General features: G+C 27.0%; 1 protein-coding gene across 2 annotated transcripts in view; it reads right to left on the bottom strand.

The window, feature by feature from the left end:
* LOC114132717 (alkaline phosphatase-like) overlaps positions 1-23,304 on the bottom strand; it is a 200,339-nt gene that overhangs the window by 82,106 nt on the left and 94,929 nt on the right. The window lies entirely within an intron of this gene.

The raw sequence follows: 23,304 nt of genomic DNA, 5'->3' as shown, positions 1-23,304 counted from the left end.
TTCAATGTTTATTTATTTAAAATTCCACAGGAATACTCAATATATATCATTTAATTTTATATTAAGACTAAAATATAAACAAATAATGCAAGTATACTAAATAATAAAAACTTTAAATTTAATACAGTTTGTAGAAATGCATATTTTAAATTTACGGTGATATATTATAATACGTTAAAATAATACATAATAATATATATTTCGTAGTTACTAATACAAAAAACCGTTTTAAGGTTGATAACTAGCTTTGTTCAATACACTTGCATAAATTATCTCATAATTTCTTATTTAATCCAAAAAGGTTTAACAATTTTACCTCATTATACATCATATTAATTTTATAACAAATGAGTATTGACTCCGCTACTACCAATTACAATACAATTTATAATTAAATCGATTTTACGGACTTCATTTACCTAGAATTAGCTGCTATGGTATTATAATATGATGGAAAAATGAGTATGATATGTTTATAATTAATCATAGATTTTAATGATTATTTCTTACTGAAAAGTGTAAGTACCCCTTAATGAAGTTGGTATCATTTATAATTGAATAATAAAAATATTAAAAGAAACGAATGAATTATATAATAAAGCTAAGTTCATAAGTATTGTATTTTACCTGGAAAAATATTTGATTCAATTGTAAAGACTTCTCGCATACTTTTTTGTTTTATAAAATTTAAGAGCTAGTTTTTTATTTTTGATGAAATTTATTTAAGCTACTCGAGTTCTATATAAAGTCAGAATAAAGTCAGTCTTATCTGAAGTTTTAAAATTTAAATACTGTCAATGCCCTATATTTTAAGTTATAACATGTATTATGTGTGAAACCAATTTAATTAACTGTCATATTTTGATAATATGAAATCGATTTATTTCATAACAAAACAAGGTCGTTTATAGTTACTTATATTGTCAAAATAAATACTTATATTTTAACAATTACGTGGACAACCCGCATTAAAACCAAACGAAAATCATTAAATCATAGATTACATCAACTACGTGCCCTATTAAAATCAAACCTACCAATCCAGAAAAAAAAATTAATATATAAGCTACTCCTACTTCCTGTAGCTTCTTATGAAATACACTTTTGGGAAGCATTCAAAAACTAAAATTTAAAAAATCTACAAGCATTTCAATCAATATTCCCCAGAACAATAACCTATGTCCTCTAGTATGTAAGTAACCGAACTTTCCATAATGATCTAAGTATAACTTCCACTCTCTGACAAAGCCTCTAATTTATATAAATGTTTTCATAAAAAACTGCATCATTTAAATCCCTAAATTTAAAATCTATCCTCTATTGAGCTACCTGATATAACACATAATCTAAAAAGGAAATGGTTCAGACACATCTTATCCTAACTAAAAATAATAAAAAATAATGAATAAACGATTTAAAAAAAAAACAAACTATAATGATCTATAAATTTGAACTCTGATTAGTATTTAATTAATTTAATTTTTACTTATTGTATTTCACTGTAGATTAATATCATTAATACATAGATTTTGAATAAAAAATAATTTTAACTACTAATACAACTATAATAGTATTTAGTTGTTGTTTCACTGATCAATTTTCAATGTTAATAGTACATACTAATTAAGAATAGTTTTTTAATTAAAAAAATTTTGTGAAATGATTGAAATTTTGTACGGATATTTTTTTATTTATATATAAATAACTTGACGAAGTTTTATTTTTATAATTGTATTAGTTTTTTTAATGATAATCTTTTAAATATTTAAAAATAGGAAATATTAAAAATCTTAATAATATCACTAAATAATTTTATAGTTAACTTAATGATGAAACCTAATGTAATTTATGATTATAAATTTAACTTCTGAGCTGTTTGATAGTCCTTTAATTTGTCAATTTGTTTTAAATCTAATTATAGTTTTTATAAAGTTAGTTGTATAGTGCCTATAAGTGGACTTACTAAGTGATTTTAAGAAAATAAACAGCTTTATTCTATAAAATAGACTAGTTTGCTTCGATATATATTTAAATAGCACCTAATCCAACATATTAGCTTATAATAAATAATATATTAATCAGGTCATTTATACAGTTTGTATTTAAATTATTTTATGGTTATTCATGAAACAGTGCAGTCACTGAAACTCACTTAAATATTAAAGCTTAATTTATGATTTATCAGTAAATAATTTTCAAATAATAAGTTTAATATTATATTATTGTTAAGATACGTTTACTTATTAAACATAAGTAAACTAATAAATCACTAAATACTAAGTTAATTTAAAGTAAATATGAATTGTACTTTTTTTTTTTTTTTTAGCTAGGATGAACTTATAATTATAATAATATGTTATCGGAAGATTAATGTATTTAAATAGTATATTCAAAACTTAACCTATTGTTCCCGATTTAACATTTGTTATGATTTGTTATATTTATATTGTTTTCATTCAAATAACTGAAAAATAATGTTCATCATTATTATTGATCCTAGAATAAAAATATTCATTACATTTACCCACTATTGTATTACTTTAATATGAGCAGTTGTTATCTTAAATTTGAAACCTTTTAATAAAATATGTATTGTTTAAGGTTCTGAGAAGAATTTGATTAAAAAGTGCTAGTTTACACTCTTTGAAATTTTTGATGAGTTCTTTACTCGTGAAAAAGATTCCGAGAAAATTGGAACGCTTAACAATATGTCACATTTATAAACGATTTAAAAAAATTAAATTATCATAAATTACTATACTATTGGAAAACTTCTTTTCCAAAAAAATAATACTTACAGAACAATACAGCCAATAATATAAATAAGAAAATATTTTTCTTTTCACTCCATTCAAATACTTAAAAGTGGATTAAACAGTTCGAGTAATTAGTTTTAAATTTAAAAGAAAAAAAAATAATACCAATAAACTATGTATTAAATAATAATAAATTTATTATGGACATTTTTTATAAAAACATGAATAAATAAATTGGGTAATTAAAAAACTTTAATATAATATCAATGATACAAACCAATTTGTTATGTTTAATACTAATATGCATGCTTACTAATGTTATACATGAAACATTGTTGTAGAATCTGTTTATAATTCATTTTAATTTATAAATCATAAATCCAATATATCATTTAAACCTATTGTATAGGTTGTATTATTATTATTACCAATATAATTATCGCTATTGTTATTGTTATTGAAAAGGTAATATCCTCAGTATACAAACAATTAAATAAAAACTAATCGTTATGATTTCAGATGCATCATAAATTAAAAAAAAAAATATTTGTTAAAATAATGTTTTAGCCAGATCAAATTTTTAGGTAAGGCAAAGTAAACTTTTTTTTTTGGGGGGGGGGGCATTTTATATAAAAAACAATGTCTTTCTAATATTTTTAATATATTTAGGGGGGAAACGCCCCCTCTCGCCTGTAATAACCGTATTTCTTTAAAACTGCTAGTCCTTGTCTAATGATTATAGACTTGATACTGCATGTTCCTACTTTAGAGAGAGTAGGTAACGGACAATTTACCGTGATACGGTGTCTGCTGTATGAGGTATCCATGTACCCGACGAGCCGTGAGTTGGTTGTTTTTCTCATTCGATTCATAGAATAATAACTCGAATGTGGCTTATTATTCAGAATGTAACTCATAATCTTCATGTAATGTATAAATACAATTGTTTTTGCTTATTTGGTTTAACATATTAGTATGACCATGTTTAACTCATGTTACAATAATATTTACCAAATCATTAAATAAAGAAACGTTGTATTCTATTTTATTTATAAATTAATATTGTGTAACTTCCATTTACTTTCGGTATCACTATGTATAGTAGATCACGTCTGTACATAAACATTAAAAAAATAAATCCACACAAATTCAGTAACAAAGAAAAAAATGGGAGAATGGTTGGGAAATCAACACCCTGTGTGTACAAGATATATGCATAATATCTATTATATATATAAATTACTGATGAACATTAGGCTATTATATCTTATCTTCCAATTTAAATACCAAAGTAATTTTACACATTGATCGAGTTAAATTCTAAGAAGTAATCAATATCAATAAATGTCTGAAAAATGAAAGACCAATGCGTTTTATATTAAATTGAGTAGGTACCTCGTATTTACACAATGTTATTACGATGAGCTTTACGGGTTTTTGAATTATTGCATACATTTATTAATATAAAAATATTCGTTATTATCAACATGGAATATTATTGCACGAATAATTATATCAAAAGCGCTCATAAACGGAAAAAAGGATGTGTATATATTCGCTTGAAGAATGACTGGTACAACAAGTAAAACTAAATATAAATTTAATTAAATCCGCCGCCAGAATGGTGGAATTTTATGTGGGCCCGTTATTGCCCATTGGCACAGGTGTGACGTCACAAATTAATTTCACACTACTTTTTTTTTTGGATGGAACGTGGCAAAATTTCTGAATGTATAGGTGAGTGGATCAAAGAAAATTAACGTGGCTTATGCCATTCGGGATATTATGTCTTTACCTGGACTCGGTCCAGTCGGTCTTATTGTAGTTTTGACATTCACTGTGTGCTAAATTTTCGTTGTACTGATAAAATCAATAGATTTTTTTTATAAGTTAAACTCCGATAGGTGGTTATCGTACTAATATACATCTATCGATTCGTATTATGAGACTGTACATGTTCGAGATTTTAGTGCTTATAATTTGACGTTTGTTTCTTAAAAATATAAAATTGTGGGAAATTTAATAATATTTAATCAATACCATTACATTGTGCTGTACGTTATAATACCGTGTGTACTCGCCACTCGGTGTATGATTTTTATGTGTAAAATTTGCCACGTTGCACTCCGCTATTTTGTAATTTTTCATAGTTATATATTACCATAATAATCTATTATAATATTCTTATTCGTCTTCGGTCAATATTGGCTGCAGAATGCATAAGCTTTCCAGACACAGTTGGTCAGTATGCTAACATCTTAATTATCTCGAATAAACGTTGTAAGGGTACGTTTGACGTTGGGAGGCATACAGTTGGTCTACAACCTTATGCCAGCTGTGTGGCCGGAGCAATGCATTTATGTGGATCGCAGGTCTTGCTGGGGACATGCATCGGTTGCAAAGGCACATCATGTGCAAACTCACCCAATCGATATTATATTCTTGGTGACCATATTTGAATTCCATAATAACGATAAATGATTTAAATATCGTAATTTTGTTATGCACTTAACAATATCAAGTGTCAATAGGCGTCACCACTTGGTATTAGGTTTCCACAGTACTAATTAATATCTCTTTGGGTCTCGATGCGGCTATAGGATTTCCTCTTTACCGTTTGACATTTTCGTGAAATGTTGTATCATGTCACTGAGTTACCGTCACGATAGGCGAGACTGCGCTTATAAATACTGGTGAGGATTGCAAACCTTGCCAGTACACGCGTGGTTGTACGAGGGCCAACAGCTACTAACAGCGAATAATTAATAAACGCAACGGAACAAAATTACAGTCAAAGAGTTAGATGGAACACTGTACAACTTGGAAGCAATTACAGTGCTGTGAGTAGAAATGTCTACTTTCAAATGAATTTCTGCTTGACTAGTTGTCCGTGCCGTGTGATATGCCATAGAGCCAACATCATCGGGCATTGGTAAAACATGTGTTCTACCGGGTCCGCCGTGATCTACTATTAATGTATTAAATATAATTTTTTTTTTAATTGAATTACATTTTTATTTTTGTTTTGATAGATAGGTATATTATGTATTGTTTAAACTACCTAAACCTAAGTATAAAAATATAATTTGATACTCTTGGATTATCGTCTGAAATTGCACATCGTCAAATCTCACATTAAAATAATTTTAAACAAGCTGTAAATATAAATTAGGAACCGATTTCATTTTTTTTTGTTTTCCAAGCTTTCTTGATAAACTAGATTTCAAAGTTGGACCTCTAGTAACTTTGAGTTACTCATTTCTGATTGGTATATACTGATTGGGATAGGAAATACATTTTAACGATTTTATTAGTCGTAAATGCTATGATCATTAATTAATGATCTATAAACTCAACGATACGAAGAAAAAGGGATTCGTGTACACCATAATATTATTAAGAGATAGGGTATTGGCATTTTTTATTATACATTACCTACTAATAGTAGATCACGGCGTACCCAGTAGATTACACGCTTTACCAATTCCATCATCGTAAAATAACAACACGTAAAAGAAACATACCCAATAACAAAAAAAAAAAATATGTGTTTAATTAAATTATTTTCTATCTACTTTTTTTCGGTAAACGTTGATCCTTTTGTTTATCGATAAAAGTGCTGTCTACCACCGTTTCGCACAATAATCCGTCCAATTTATTACAGTTTAACTACGTATCACCGCGTTCGGGTCGACTCAACGAGCGCTTTTATATCGGCACCACAGAGCGGTTATCAACCTGTTGTACGATTTGATCACAGGTTATATACCATATACAGACGAATATTATTGTTTGGAGCCGTAGGAGGCCGACGCGAAAACACGGATTTATTGTTTCTTTTATACCTTCCCTTTCGCCACAACCGTTCGACGCAAAACAATGGATGTACACGCATACATACACGCGCTTGCGAGCGCCTACGCATACATACACAGCAACTCGCACATAGCTATATATAGTATAATATTTACAACGGAAGAATAATAATTTAGTAGCCGGTCAGTGAAAAAAATAAAATAAAAACCTATATACAGTAACCACCCTACGGATGTGCGTTTTAATATACTGAAAGAGGAAATGAAACCTTGGCAAATGTCCTGTAAGAGATTAATCGGACAATACGCGGTGGTGGCGGAGAAGCAGACACGGCGAGAGGATAACACGAATCTCTTTTTCTTTTTTACCGTCCGTTTTAATATTGTTACTGCGGCCACAACCACCGTGTTTACCGTCCACTCGCGAACGGGAATTTATTTATTTATTTATTTTGAGTTCGGACCGTAATTAAGAGTAATTTTTCGTCCGCTTCCAACGCTTTTACATCCTATATCAGTGCACATGGTAAAAATAAGTGGGCGTGTCTAGTGCGTGCAGTAATATAACAGCTTTGTAATAATGTCGGCAAGAGAAAAATAAATAATCAAAAAGTACCCCTAAAAGCGGCCTATACTAACAATCGGTTAACGTCGGATGTCGAGAAACTGAGTAACGGGTAATGGAGTTAGCGAAAGGTCCAAAACGTGCACACCGTACGCAATACATTATATATATAATTAGGAAATACGTTTAAAAACATCATAACAGTGGTTTTATGGAATTGCACTTTTGGAATCGTTTAATTACGACTGGTAATTCATACGATTGCCTATATCTTTTCTACCTGTTATAATCGCTTTATTATTATTAACTTAACCGACCAAACGCTGTGATATACCTAATAATATATTGTATTTTGCAGTAATATTTATATTGATAGTTTCTTTAATTCAACAAACAACAATGTATTTGGAAGGAGAAAATAAGCTACGTTAATAACTGGATAGGTATGATGAAAATAACATCTGTGAAATAGTCAAACTGATATCACTGACCCATAGAATTGGTCCATATTTATTCCATATACTTAGCAGTCTTGAAACAACAGTCCTTTGGTTGAGGTAATATGAAGTATGAAGATTAATCAGCGAAATAAACATTTAAATCAATATAATAGGTATACCTTTTATCAAGAAAATAATGTTTTTATGTAATCGATTTATTTCTATCGTGATGTGTACACAATGATTTTAATTAATTATCATTGTAGAGAAGCATCTAGGTTTTTTTTCTGAATACAAATTACTGTATACTTATTTATCTAATTTCCATATAAATAGAAAAATGAGTTTATAATTCGTCCTTAAATTATATATTATTATAAACTGATTTTCACTTAAGATAAATATAATATATAGGTAAACATATAAAGTCAACCTTAAATAATTTTTAATTTTGGTTAATTTATAATTATTGATTTTGATTTTGTTATTAGTTTTTTTTTATGCAATGTAACATATTTTTCACCAAATAAAATAATATAAAAATATACCTGGAAATAATTAATAGTATGGATTTGCATTTATGTTATTATTGATGAAGTAAAGATAGGCAGTTAAAATAAATCATACCTACTTGGTATTTTATAGGTAGTTTATATTTTAAATGATAGGTTAATTTAGTTATTATTTTATTAAAAAAATATATATATAAATATATATTAAAAACAAAATAATATATGAATATATTATATTTTATACAGACTCAGATTTATACATGGAATATAATGTCTATCATAATATGTCCACCTGTACTTCACTGGAAACAACAGTAGTTCTGGCCACAAAATTGACTATCATTCGCTGACATATAACATCGTCCAGTGCACCAATAACACGACAAATTTTATCTTTGAGTTCTTTGATGGTTTGCAGTTTATTTTCAGAGACGTGCGAACACCAAAGAAAGAAGTCTACTGGAATTAAGTCACGCGACTTGGAAGGCTGGTTTTGATTACCATATCGTGAAATAAGTGGATCCTCAAATGGTTTTATAACGCGATTTTCAATAGTAAATCACACTATGATTATATAAACAAAACAAATCAAAAAACGTTCACAGCTTCGAATTGTGGAGAATTAACCGATGAAATTTAAAAAAAAAACAATTCAGTCAACTCCCGATACAAAACTCACTGGGTATAAGTATTGTATTTGTATGTTATACATTTTTAAACGTTTTTGTCAGGTTAAACTTAAATTATTATAATATTTTATTTTTTGCTAAAGTATTAAAGATTTTTACCCTTTTATAAATAGTAAATAATTATATAAAATAGAATGAAAATTGCACACAAACAACAAACAAGCTTACCGTACGTATGTTATAAATAATATTCATATATTTCGCTATTTATTGATTAGGTTTTTTGAAGTATTAACCTATTTAATGAAAACAATAGTTTTTGTAAGTATAATTAAATTTGCATTGTAAAACGAAAAATTATTCTTATGTAAATATAATGGAAATTGAATAGGTAAGTAATAAAATCACAATACCTGGACAATAAATTTGATTTGAATGCATCTAAATAAATAATTTAAAATATCCATTATATTATTCTGATAAATACAACATACTATCTCTAATCTTTAACTTGAATTTTTACCTAGATACTTTTTTTTGTGGGCCAGAGTGGACTCAACTCAACATATTCTGTTTTTCATATAATGGAGACAACATTTATAATGAAGTTTTTATTCCATGAACTTGACTGTATTGAAAAAGACACGGACTAGATGTACTATACCATGTATAATGATCGTATCCATATTCCATACGAAAAGGTTTGAAAAACAAATATTTTATTCTATCGTACAATTTATTCGACATTAACGTCATAAACATTCTCGACGTTTATATAAAAACTAAAATTCAAAGTGCTCCATTATATTGTGTTGCATAGTACAATATGGGAAATGGGTATATTAAAGTAATCGCCGTTTTTGTTTGTTGGGTAGAATAGCTTTTACATTTTTTAGGCCACCGATCGAATTTCGTTGTTTTGATATGATACTATTTCATAGATATCAATTTTTATTTTTCACATAAACCGTCGTTGTTTTATAAAAATAAAATATACTATTGGTCAAACATGGGTTTTTATTGTGAAAATATTTTGAATTTTTATATTATATTTTATAAATGTATAACATCAAAATATTCAAAACTGCAATAAGAAGATATCGAACGATTTATCAGTTTAGGGTGAAAAAATTTGGTAAAATACAACTTGTAGATCATAGTAAATCCAAAATAATAAAAAAAAAAAGAGTAAAAGGAAAAAATAAATGCATATATTATGTATTAATAGACCAACTTTTACATATTTTTACATGACTCAACATTGAGAACATTAACAAAAAAATACAGGTTTTTTTATTTTTAGAAATAGCTATAGGTATTAAGAAAACATTATGTAATAAAAAATGTATGTCAATAATCAAAATGTATATTGTAAATAGCAAATAAATATTAATGTTAAAGATCTGGTTCAAATAATAATAATAAAAAAAAACACGTATGAATATAATATTATTATAAGTTAATAACATAGAATTTGTTGCTAGGTATTTTAGCATTATAGAACTTTATCGTCACTTGATTTATTGTGTTTAACTCTGAAATTAATAAATGTTCTATTTTGTATTGTAATTTATGGACAATACCTTTGTGTATATAGTGTTTTATATCACGTATTCCGATTATATATAATTTATACATTATGTACATGGTAAATTATTGATGCGTTAAAACATTTATAGTTTTTTTAGTAAAAAAAAAAAAATACCTAAGGAAAAAAAAATACTGTATTAAATATCTAAGTCAAAGAATAATAGATAGAATAAAATTTTTTTAAAAATTAGTATGAAAAAATAAATTACATTGCCATTTAAAATAAATCTTATTTGAAAATATGCTAAATTTGTTCATAATTGAAAAATTCCAATAACAAACTATACATTTTAAGTGATATCTAATAAGTTATGAAGTAAATAATTATATGAGGCTAATGACCTAAAAGTTTAAACCTTTATTCTTAATCAAAATAAAAATGAATAATATGTTGCTATTAATTTTTTAAAAATTTATAGTACATTATTGACATTGTCAATCATAATCAAATTATCTAGTTATTTTTCAGTCTATTTAATATTTTTTTATCATATTTTTTGTTTTAATTCTAGATTCATAAGTTGAGTATTTGAAAATCAAAAATTTGGTTACATGGTATTATAGTACTGTACTTCATGTGCATTGTACATTCATACAAACTTCATGCATAGAGTTGATTTAAATTTAAATTTAAATTGTTATTGACATAGGATACAATAAAAAACATGATTTGACCTTTGATATTTAATTTTTGTTATTAAAATGTAATTAAGATTGTATTCACACTACCTATGATTTAATAATGTGTTTTCCTTTGAACTTTTTGACTGAAAGTAAAACGCTTTTAATATAACATAATAACTACCTATATCTTTCTTCTTAATTTTTCCACAAATTACATTAAGTAGGTACTCTTTATTTTAAAAAAATTCGTTAATAGATTTTGTACAAAATTCCAATTTATTATAACATGCGTTTAATAATAATTTAAAATAAAAAATAATTTTAACTGAAACATTAAAAATCAACATTTTTATAACTGTATAAAAAATACATTGATTTTCTATTTAAAAAAATTTAAATATGAAATGTTCTAATATCTACTAATATCAGCATGTCATAGTTACGACATAAATTAGAACTATACCTAATTAAAAAAAACCCATGTTCTTCTTCGCGTCATCAATGATAACATGGTAATTGTATAGATACATTCAATTATTAATAGCTTAGAAAGGGATGATGTGCTGTATACATTTATTTTCATGTCAAAATATAGGTATAACCGTTGTCCGTTTTTAACAAAATCAATTTTTGTCTTTTTTTAAAAACGAATAACTTTAGATACTTTTAAGTTCATTAAATTCTCTATTAGTAATTTTTTTTATCTTCGGTAGGTATAAGTTTCAAAATATTTTAATTAATTTCAGAGCTATAGGCATTTAATTATAACATTTTTCTATAAATATCAATAAAAGTTTTTAACCTACCAAGGAGATAAAAAATGTAATATAAAGTTCCTCATAAGATGTTATTACTAGAATTAAAAAAAAAAGGATGAGCGTAATTTTACAAATACGTACCTATATCTTTTTTTATGTGTTTGAAGTTTTTTTCGAAGAAATTGGATTTTTTCTAGTAAAATGGCGATTTATCATTAAATGATTTTATTGTTTTGTTGTAATTTAAAAACAAATAACAGTTGGTAGAAATATTTAAAAAAATGTTTATATTAGTATTTTCTATAAGTAATAATTTACTAATGATATCGTTTACAAGGTTTTTACACTTTGACACTTATTGAGAAATGTACAGAAAATTATGAAAATATCTATAATTATTGTCAAAACTATACAATTTTTATTTGTTCAAAAAGCTTGAAAATGTAGTATACATTTTCTCGTAATGTCGTAATTAGTTACCTCTGAAATTAAAAAACCAAAAAAATATAATTTAATAATATATTTTTTTATAGACATTTATTAAGTTTAAATTTAGAAAAAATTATGTTTTTTTTATAAAAAAATATAATGCGTTTTTTTATTTTTATAAATTAAAAACTTTCTTTTCTGGGGGGGGGGGTTGAAACTATTATTGTATTATTTTTTATACATTTTGTAAAAATTTAGATTTGTTTTAAGCTATTGTCTAACCATCTATTCACATTGTTCTACAGTAAGTCGGTACTAGTCGGTATCGAATCATAAGTTAATATCAATAATTAGTAATATTATTAATATAAACTAATAAAATAATAAAATGTTGATAATATAATCCATGCAATGTTTTCTTCAACAATTAAATCAACCTAAGGGTTAGTATAGGTCAGTTTAAGCCAAATCGCTGTGCATGTTTATTAATATCATATTATATATTAATAATGTTGCTTAAAAATTAATAAAATAAACATATATTATGCAGGTGTATTATAATACTTGTATTAAATTGATAAAAAATGTATCAATAGTATTTCTAGTTTTTATTTACAAAAATCAAATAAATAATATACGACCCAACATATATAAATATTACTTATAATATCATATTGATAACTTTATTATTTAGTGAATAGTATAAAAAACATATAATGTAATATATATATATATATATATATATTACATTATTATTACATTGTTATATATATATATATTAGTAATAATTTTTTTTAATTCATTTAAAATTAAAAGTAATGACTAGAAAGTATTCTTTTAAATTTAATGACTTCTATTATAAAAAAAATCTTGAACGTGCGAGATTATCTATAGTGATCCTATCATAAGCTAACGATTGTAATGGAAAATACACTATTGTAGAATAAGGCTAAAGACATCGGGTAAATAAATACATATCGAAGTAAAAATCTTCACTCTTTTTCGCATTTAAAAGTTACCTAATAATTTTCATAATACGAGAATCTTCATAGTGTTGAGCTTTTAACTTATTTGAATTTGGTGTAGTGTCTCAAAATCTTCATCAATATTAAGAAAGTTAATTTATTTCTTATGTATTTAAATTATTAACTTTCAAGGACACAGAGGAAGTACATATATGTGGGTTAATGTAGATTAAATTTAGTAACAAATTCGTAAATACAAAAATTTAAATAAAGATAAAGTAATAAAAATGATATTAACATCTGTATGTATGTATTAAAATCTTTTTTTTAAATAATTGTATAGAAAACAAAAAAAAAATGAAGATAATTAACTAATTAATTACATACATACAAATATATAAATATAATAATCAATAATAAGTATAATAGAGTGGTATTATTGGTTATTCATTATCATTTTTTTGAAACAAGTTTTTTAACATGAGTAGCAAGTCGAAAAAAAATCAAATATTTCCAGTTTATTTTCTAAAATTAACATTCGGTTAACCGGTGCGAAAAGACAAAAGTTTTTCTTGTGCGTTGGAGTATAAAATATGGTAGTGGAGCGTAGTGTGAAATAATAAACATCAAGAGGGATCGATGACAGAATTTCAGGACAGTCTATTTTAGAATTTGACAAATTATACGAGTTTCAAAGAAAATAAGATTAACTGGGTCAACTTATCGTAACCTTAATGTGTTACTCTAAGATTTTGAAAAATATATTAAAATATATGTGAAATTTGTGAGTATTTGTGAGAGAAATCATCAAAATATGAAAGTCACCGTTTTTCTCACCAAACCCATTATTGTTAGGTTCATTATAAAAATTGAAATTTAATATTTACCATTTATTTTGCCATTTGTTTGCAGATGCTTTATTTCAGCACACTAGCCTTTTTTTTTTTTTTTTTTTTTTTTTTTAATTGCTTCTTTTTAAAAAAAATATAAGGTTTTAAACCTTTTTACAGACAGATTGGGCAAATACACTGCTGTTACAAAGTTGCAACAAATTGTGTAAACACTAGAATAGAATTAAAACACTGTATACACTGGTGAAATGGTGTTAAAATCAAAATCGTTGTCTTTAACATGCAATTATTGTTTGATCTTCCGAAGAAAAATGTTAAACATCCTACTTTGAAATTTTCCAATATTTCTATTTTCTAATATCGTGAGAAACTCACCTAGTTGTTACTAGATACCTATGTGGTTGATACAAATGTACATAGTTATTACTAAGTATGTGATTGGAGATGGTGTATCACGAATGTAGGTTCGCGTGTACGTGCATAAAAATCCCTTGATGTGATTGAGTTTGATGTACATGATAAGTTTTTGGTATACTAGAATGGTATATATTATTAACCACGTTAACGTATTATTGAAATTTACCTGATTATTTCAATCATGATCATTATTACAAGTTATTCTATCACTATTACGGACTTATCACGTAGTATAATTATTTATGACTTATGCCATGATTAATCTTCATACCACACCAAGCGCTTACGAATTTCAACCTTACACACGTTTCAAACGTTGGCGATGGTATTGTAAAACGTTCTCTGCTACCGAATGTGTTCTACGTATCAGTGATAGTAACAGAATAACTGTCATAATAACTATCATAATAGCTTCGATATCGACCATAATAAAAGTAATCAGTTATGTACAAACTCAACCACGGTATTAGTCAATCGAAAAAAACAGACCAAACGGTGAATAATTATAGAGTTTGCAATGTTTGCGAACGTTTACTTGGTCGTTTAGTAAACAGACGGTTCAAATTTCTCGCTATCGATGTTTACTACGTTTCCGCTATAGAATATGCTTTAGAATTTGATTCTACTTTCTGGTATCTGCAATATAAAAAGGTGTTTACTTTTGAACATTGTGGTTAACCACTAGACTCAGCCAATCATAGTGCTACATTTTTTTTCTCAGAAATCATGGTTCATGTTTCACGGAACAATGCGAGGTCATCTTTACGCCAACTATATAGGTGGTAAGTTACTATCACAGAGGTCCAGTAGTAAATCCGTGTCCACACTACACCCTGTCATATATTTTATCCCACTGTGTCGTGTACCTGGGTTAGGTTAGCTATCTAACGCGTACCTATATCCCAATCATGGACTACCATTTTATAGGTACTACGAAAGAATTCTGTCTTCACTGGCTATCAAAACATGGCCTAATTAAATTGAATAATATTTAATAATTTATTAACTCCATTAAAATCAGTAACCAAATGTTGAAAAGTTGTACCTATACATTTTAATTTAATGGTATACGATGTTACCTTATGGTAATCGTAGTTTGAACCGTAAAAATTTAAAATGGTGATATAAATCACATCATATCGCATGATTAGACCAATCAGAGAACGGCAACGTTTCATGAAACGACACGACACGGTGTAGTGTGAACCCGGCTTAACTTTTTACATATCATGAATATATCGTACCTATCGCTTACGAATTTCATTCTAAGAAACTTTAGCGTTCGTAATTTTACATTTTGTACACCAAATAAATAATTTAAACATTTTAAAACGTTAAAGCACGTATACGTGATCGTGAATACGTTTTAGTTACCTAACACAATATTATAAATATTATGAAAGTTTATAGTAGGGATGTACAACATTTTAGTTGAAGATTAGCGTGCCAAAAATAAATGTAACATCTTCAAATCTTCAATATAGTGAAAAAAAAAATACCGAACACCAAATTGTGATTATTTTTACTAATTTTGGATTGATTTGATAAAAAGAAAGGTAACTCTAAAATTTTAAAAGTGAACTCATAAATTCTTGCAAATAATGTGGTATCATTTATTTTAAATTGTTAAGTTATAGGACAGCATTGGTAGACCCACTCACGTACGTGAGCTCTTGTTGTAATAAGTATTGATCGATTGACTGATATTTAGTATTAAAATTACTATTTTGATTGTTTATCTAACAATCATGATTCATGATTCATCGTTGATTCCATTAAGTAGGTTTATGAATTTTATGGATTTATATTAGATTAAAACTCGCAGTTTATCAGTTTAATGTACACGAACACACGGCATTGTATTATGTATACAACAAAACAAAAACATTAAATGCGTTCGAAATAACAAGTTCTGTACTGCGGAAGTATTAGCAAAATATGTATGTAAAATAAATTCGAATCGTAAAAAATAAACGAAAATTATTTTCAATATTCCTAAAATGCACGATTCTTTTTCTATTTGTATTGCTCACGTTTTTTTTTCCACGACAAGAATTGATTTTATTTTTGTTTTTTTTTTTCATTCTTATTGAAAGCTAACGAATTGTTTGCACTAAACGGAAAAACTCCGGCACAGTGTTCCGTGTCGCCGCATCACACGATCCCGTTTGGCAATGTCTATACCGTTATTTTTCCCCTCCTCTCCTCCCCGTATACGTTTAAATGCAGATGTTGTAAATTCATATTTCTGGCGCCAAACCGTTTGCTCCGTACACGCGCTGTACGTACGTGTTTTTTTTTTCCGTCACTGTATTATATGGCCACGACGCCGATTAGGGGACTTAATCGTTTCACTGCGGTACTAATAATAAACCCCGTGTTTGTCGTTCGGAAAACGCTGAAAACAATGAGAGAAAAACGAGACTGTCGAGACGTTTTTGTGCCTGTATCGCACAACGTACGTGTATCATAATATTAATACGTACAACGGTTTGCGGGGGAAAAAAAACCGTTCTCGCTATATACACACGAGTGTATTATGTTTAATACATTATTATGGGAGTTGCTCATGAAATACGTAAAGTTTCCGTCCACGTTAAGTTCACGCCTGTATATAATATTTACATAGTATTTATAATTATGTTGTACAAATAATACGTTATAGTTAACGAGATGGCCGTATACTTAGTGTACACTTATTATTAGTAGTAATGCACACTCCAATTTTCAAACATTATACCTATAATTTTTTTGGAAAATATGATTGACTATGGATTTTAACAAAGCAGCAATATTATAGTATCACGATTGAGCACGGTTTTCTATTTATTCCAATACTGTCTAATTCAATTATTTTTATAATATAAAATATTTGTAATACTGGTACTTAAGTTACTACACGTATGTGTAAGAGTGATATATCTGTGATTCATTTAAATATAATAATAAGTTATATTTGGCTACATTATGTTAATATTTTTACATTTTAGTTTTAATTTACGTAGGATATTTTTTCATTAAGACCGCTGACAAACTAATATTTTGTAGTGTCATTATTTTAATAAAGAAATAAACAAAAATAATTAAGTACCTAATTACCTATTAGATTAAATTTAAATGAGATAATAGCATCCGTAACTGTATTTGTAACCAGTTACAACTTATTGAAATACCTTATACATCTCTGATTGTTTATTAGAAATATAAAGAAATTTGTTTTTTGTGTTCAATTGTTTAAATTTTTTTTTGGATTTTGTGGTGAGGTATTTTTTGTGAAATTATAAGCCTGCTCAATAGTTTAATCAAAAAGCAAAATGTGCTTAATTTTTCTATGACCTACATTTTAAACCACGCTCTACAGTAGGGTTAAGTCTTCCAGCAGTACCTCTCCCATAAAAGCACATCTGGTCACCAAATATTGACTAATTAGAGGTGTTATATAGATGAGTATCTTTCGCAATGTTATCGTGTATAGATATCATTAAGTGTTTTCTACACTTGGTAATAACGCGGACATTAGGGTTTCTATATAGGGTATTACTTAACTGGAAATTCGGTAATAAGGTATGACTTCATTTGGATTCTTGGTTAGATTGGCTTTTGTTTGTACTATTGGAGCCACGCCGCTTTTTATGTCGTCTAACCTCTATACCTAAGTGACGAAGGCGAATGCTAGTATTACGGTGTTATAGGAGGAGCTCGCTAGGAGGGAGGATTCTAGTTTTTGCTATGGTTAAAGCACTCAATTTATTTTTTAGACTTTTTATGCATTTCTTACTGAGTTTGATACGTATTAACCCTGATAAATTTAGGTAAATAAAATAGTATAAAATCAATCGAATAATATTATGACTAGATGGGAGACGTATACGATAGGACGTGTATTTTGTGCAGAAATAAATATAGGCAAATATTAAATGTTAAGTTTGAGATCAATCGTCTAGCGTTCTTCTTAATGAACTGTGCAAGGACCGTCTTGGAAATATTGATGTAATGTTCAAAATAAACCTATCAGATAATACAAAAGCCATAAACATATCTGGTATATACTTAGTACCTAGTAAGCTCTAAGCTCTACAGTCTACAATAATGTAAACATTATATACCTACCTAAATAATAATATTATTGTACAATGTACATCATAGTATTTATAGGTTGTACCTACGCATCAAGTATTTAATCAAATAAATTTATTAAACGATATGGTTAATATACACCCTGTATTTAATATTATTTTGTTACAACATCTTATAATTTTATTTTAATAATGTTATAATTTATAATATTACTCACTCACGCCGTCTTCAACGAACCATCTTCTACGAACTCGAATTCATTTAATTTTTCTAAATTAATTTTTAATGAATTAAAACGTTTTTAAAATACATCTAATATATTTAAAGACTATCTGATAATCTTACCTATACATCGATACTTTATTAATATACTTAAAAATAGCAATATTAAACGGTGACTACAGAATATATACCCATGTACAATAAAGCACAAAATATGTATCGGTCGTGATAATTCCATAGGTTTACGATAAAAAAAAATCCTTAGATATACGTATAATAGCTAGCAGCTACGTGACATATTGTGTTATTGTTGTGATGTCAGATGACTTTAAATAGATACAGATGATCAAAAGAAAGTATACAAGATTTGCACGTTATATAATATGATGAAATAAAGTGATTTATTTTTTATTACACTTCAATCAAAATAATATATTCAATGCAGCTGAAAAATGAAAAAAAATGTTTGGTATTAAATTTGTATGAAATATAAATAAATTGTCAGTTATGAAAGCATCTTATAAAATATTCATAAGTAAAATATTAATTTTATCGATATCCATGGCTTAGGCTGATAAGTTGACAGTTATCGTTCTGAAAATAGAGCAAATACAATCCTCTTATGATGTACGTAATATCTGTAAAAAATGTCATCGAACATCTTGTTTGTGCTCTTTAAAGACATGGCATTTTCTATGTACGCCGCGAATAATAATACCATGGGTTGTATACTCAACAATAATACTAACAAGTCATATTCCAAGAGTAAAAGACAATTTAGGTTAAAGTTTGCTAACTCGAGAAAATTACTCAACTGTTATCATATAGAGTCGTTATAATTATATGTACAATGAGACTATACTATCCTTTTGCATTACCGTTTTTTATCTCAGATTTTGCTTAGATATAAATTAAATATACATGTAGTTCACTGAAAGTATTTTTTGACAAAAATACAGACAATTTCTTCAAAGTTAAATTAATATACTGTTTGGAAAAGTACCATTCAACGCGTGAAAAAAAATGTTTAAAGAAGTGGCATAAATAAAAAAACATTCTGTTTAGTGATAATTGCTATGATATTTTTCTTTGATGCATAAACACGAATAATATAATAATATATTTCCTGAATCTTTTTGATTATAGCATAATAATAATAGTAATAACAATAACATGACAACGTGCTTACATGCATGCAAAAAGACAAAAAATATATATTTATATACATATGTCATATATATTTGCTCTCGACGTGTTCCGCAACGCATAATAATAACAATTGCACATATATTGTATACATACCAATATAAAGTAACAATGTAGAGATGATAAAAAAAAATACATTCAAGGGTATGGTACAGTTTCGACAGTCATCGGTAAGTGGTGACTTCCAGGGTCGTTAGCACAGTATTGTCGGACTGCCTTACATTCTTTCGAATGATATACAGTTTGTTTAGAAAGCCGTACATCGTTTGAACATCAATTTTGTTCATTTTGACCTTTTTTTTTTTGTAATACAGAAGTACATCGGTATTGTATTACCTGTTTACTTTACGTGAAACATAAATTTGTTCACTTTAACTTTCTGTTTAAAATATAATGTAAATATGTATATTGAGAAGGTATTTATGTTCAAAAATATATTTCACGCTAATATTAAGTAATTGAAATGTACAGGTAACTTTTAAGTTGTAATCCAAGACCATTTCATAGATTTTAATCGTAATATTAATAATAGCTTATAAGGCATGTAAGTACCTTTATATTTATTATAAGTATAACTATTATTTGTAGTATAAATTTTTAGGGGGGAAGTTGCAGAGTGTGATAGGGTGGCATTGCCAACGCGCACTGTCACCGATTCAAATTTAACTCATAGGTGGACCTCTCTCTTTGGGCAGGTGACTGTCTAGGGACTGAGGCACTGACATATCATTGTATAAAAATAAACGGGAAAAACTACTGTAAAGTAAAAACTTCAAAGGTGTACAACAGTCCAAAAATCTAAAGACTGTTAATAAAAAATCGTATCAACTTAAAACTTTTTATTATATGTGTACTGATATACATATTATATAATATAAATAATGACAAATGATTGATATTATGTTATTCACAATAAATGAACGGTAAACAAATAACCATTTGAAGATAAATCGTTATTATACGTATTTATACCTAATGTAATCATAATTTAAACTGCAGTCGCTGATGAAAATATTCTATGTTGATTTACACTAATCTTGTTCAATCCTTAGTTGTTATATTTTATGAGTTTTAATTATTTAAAAAAAATGTATTACATATTTTTGCGAATTTTTTGAATTTCATGAAAATTTAAAATATAAACGCTAATAAAACACATTTTTCTGGTAATTATAATGTTTCTTTTGATGAATAAGTACCAGAAACTTATAAATTTAAAACTTAAATTCTAACAAACGAATTTAGTTACGTTCAACAAAAGAATTACATTACTACTTAATGTATTAAATAACGGATTATTGTGTACAAACGTTAGACTTACAGTATGAAAGTTATCATAACCACTTGTCTAATGGGTGGTCATATTTATTAACCTAGTCGAAAGCCAATCACGGCGAGCGTAATGGTTATAAATATGTAATGTAATATTCATAATATAAATGTATATAATTATTATCTAGTCTCTTTGAAAGTGCAGCCGGGGGATAGTTCAAAGTCTGGAAATTATGATATGAATATACGATTATAATAATATGTAGCCCGTTGTATTATACTGTAGAGAATTAGTTACATCACCGGTTTCAATTAACGTCATTTTCACCATATTACACTGAACGGGTTTTTGTTGAAGACTCTGTATTGTTTTACTATAGATTAATTGTTTTCCTGGCAATTACCACATTTCATCCGTAAACAAAAATTGTTCACGCTTTATCGTAAACTTCGACACGTAAATAATACGATCTTTGCTTAACTATTCGTTCTACCAATTATAGTTTTAGAGTTGACGTATCGTAATAGAAATGTATTTAGTGTCACAAGCATCAATATTTGGATAGAAAATGTTGGAGAATGTATATTCCGGTGTTTTAAACCAATAGTATTATAATTATTGTTTTTATTTTCACTATAATAATATTCTATTTTCCTATTATTTAGAATACGACTTATGCAAATACTATTAATAATCAATTAAATAGTTACTGGGATAATTAAATAATGTTATGTATATTACTGAAAATCCTGCTAATCCGGAGAGTTAGGATTTTTTTAGTTGCATCAACAAAATTAATTAATTAAATTATTGTAAAATTATTATTTTTTCATTAATAATCAAGTTAGAACTAACTATTTGTATCTTATCTTGAGTAAATTTAATTGATTAATAATTATATTATTATAATACAAATTAAGTATAATCTTTTAACGTATTTTAAATATAAATTAAAAAATATAAACAAGCAATTATTCAGATTTTTATGCATTTTAAACATTTAAATATTTTCAGATAAACATGTTTTTTATTTGCTCGGGAATATATTCAAGTTATTGTTAGATATTTATTAGTATTTAATTACTACATATTTTGCTTGTTATCCCCAAAATTATATGTATACATTTTATTTTAATGAAAGAACCATATTAATGTAAATTTTAATTTTAAAACAAACACAATTTTTATAATTTGTATTTAAAAAATATTTTACGTTATATGTGTATATAAGTAGTTTTAAAAGCACTGACATATTTCTACTTGTTAAATTTAATAATTTCTAAGTAAATAACTAATTAGAGGTACGGTAAAACTATGCAAAATAAACTCTTAATACCGCAAGCCACACGTCACTGAAATAAACTGCTACCCAGTTAAATAAAATATGGGTGAAACTCTTGAAATTGTAATTGATAAAAATTTGACATTTTGTTTAATGTTTGACGTTGTTTTAGATAACATTTAGGTGTAATATATCTAAAAAAGTTAAATTAAATTTGGTTAATTAAAATTAAACAATCCTATAACTCCAAAACTTCGGAGTTCAGACGTATTTGGAGTTACTGATTAACATCATCAGCGTGTTGCCATACAGTTATATGCAACATATTATTATTATTGTGATGTTTAATCGGTACCTGCAAGTTCACTACGAATCGGACTTATTTTACGTTATTATGCTTCGTCATGGACACAGTAAAATAATATTATTATTGCAGAGTTGTGCACACGACACATACATCGCCAAGTTCTGGATTTAACAATACAAGTGCGCCCAAATAACGATAAAATATTATTTGATCGGCGTACCCGCCTTGTGTACGCCGAGCTTGTGTTAAATGAAAACACAGAAATGCTGTGTTATGTCGCATATAGGAGTTCAATGTTTTTAAGCAGAATCGATAAAACGGTTACACAAAGTTTCCTTAAACCGTTAATGTGCAGCAATAATATGGCCAAAATAACGAACAAAAATCAGTGTTGTGTACTTGTGCATGGCACATTCCAATGTTAATGCAATTATGTGCTATATTGTGCAATTATAACTATGCAATTATAGTATACATAAATTAACGAGCACTGCGGTGCAACTGGGTTAGCATAGAGTTGTATTATTATCGTATTTACTATAAATTACATTTTAAATGTCTTTCTTATTATTTTAATTGTATTCAC

The sequence above is a fragment of the Aphis gossypii genome, chromosome 1, assembly GCF_020184175.1.
Source record: "Aphis gossypii isolate Hap1 chromosome 1, ASM2018417v2, whole genome shotgun sequence".
In the NCBI taxonomy this organism is placed as follows: Eukaryota; Metazoa; Arthropoda; class Insecta; order Hemiptera; family Aphididae; genus Aphis; species Aphis gossypii.
The sequence above is the reverse complement of the archived record's forward strand: the minus strand, read 5'-3'. Positions and strand labels throughout refer to the sequence as shown.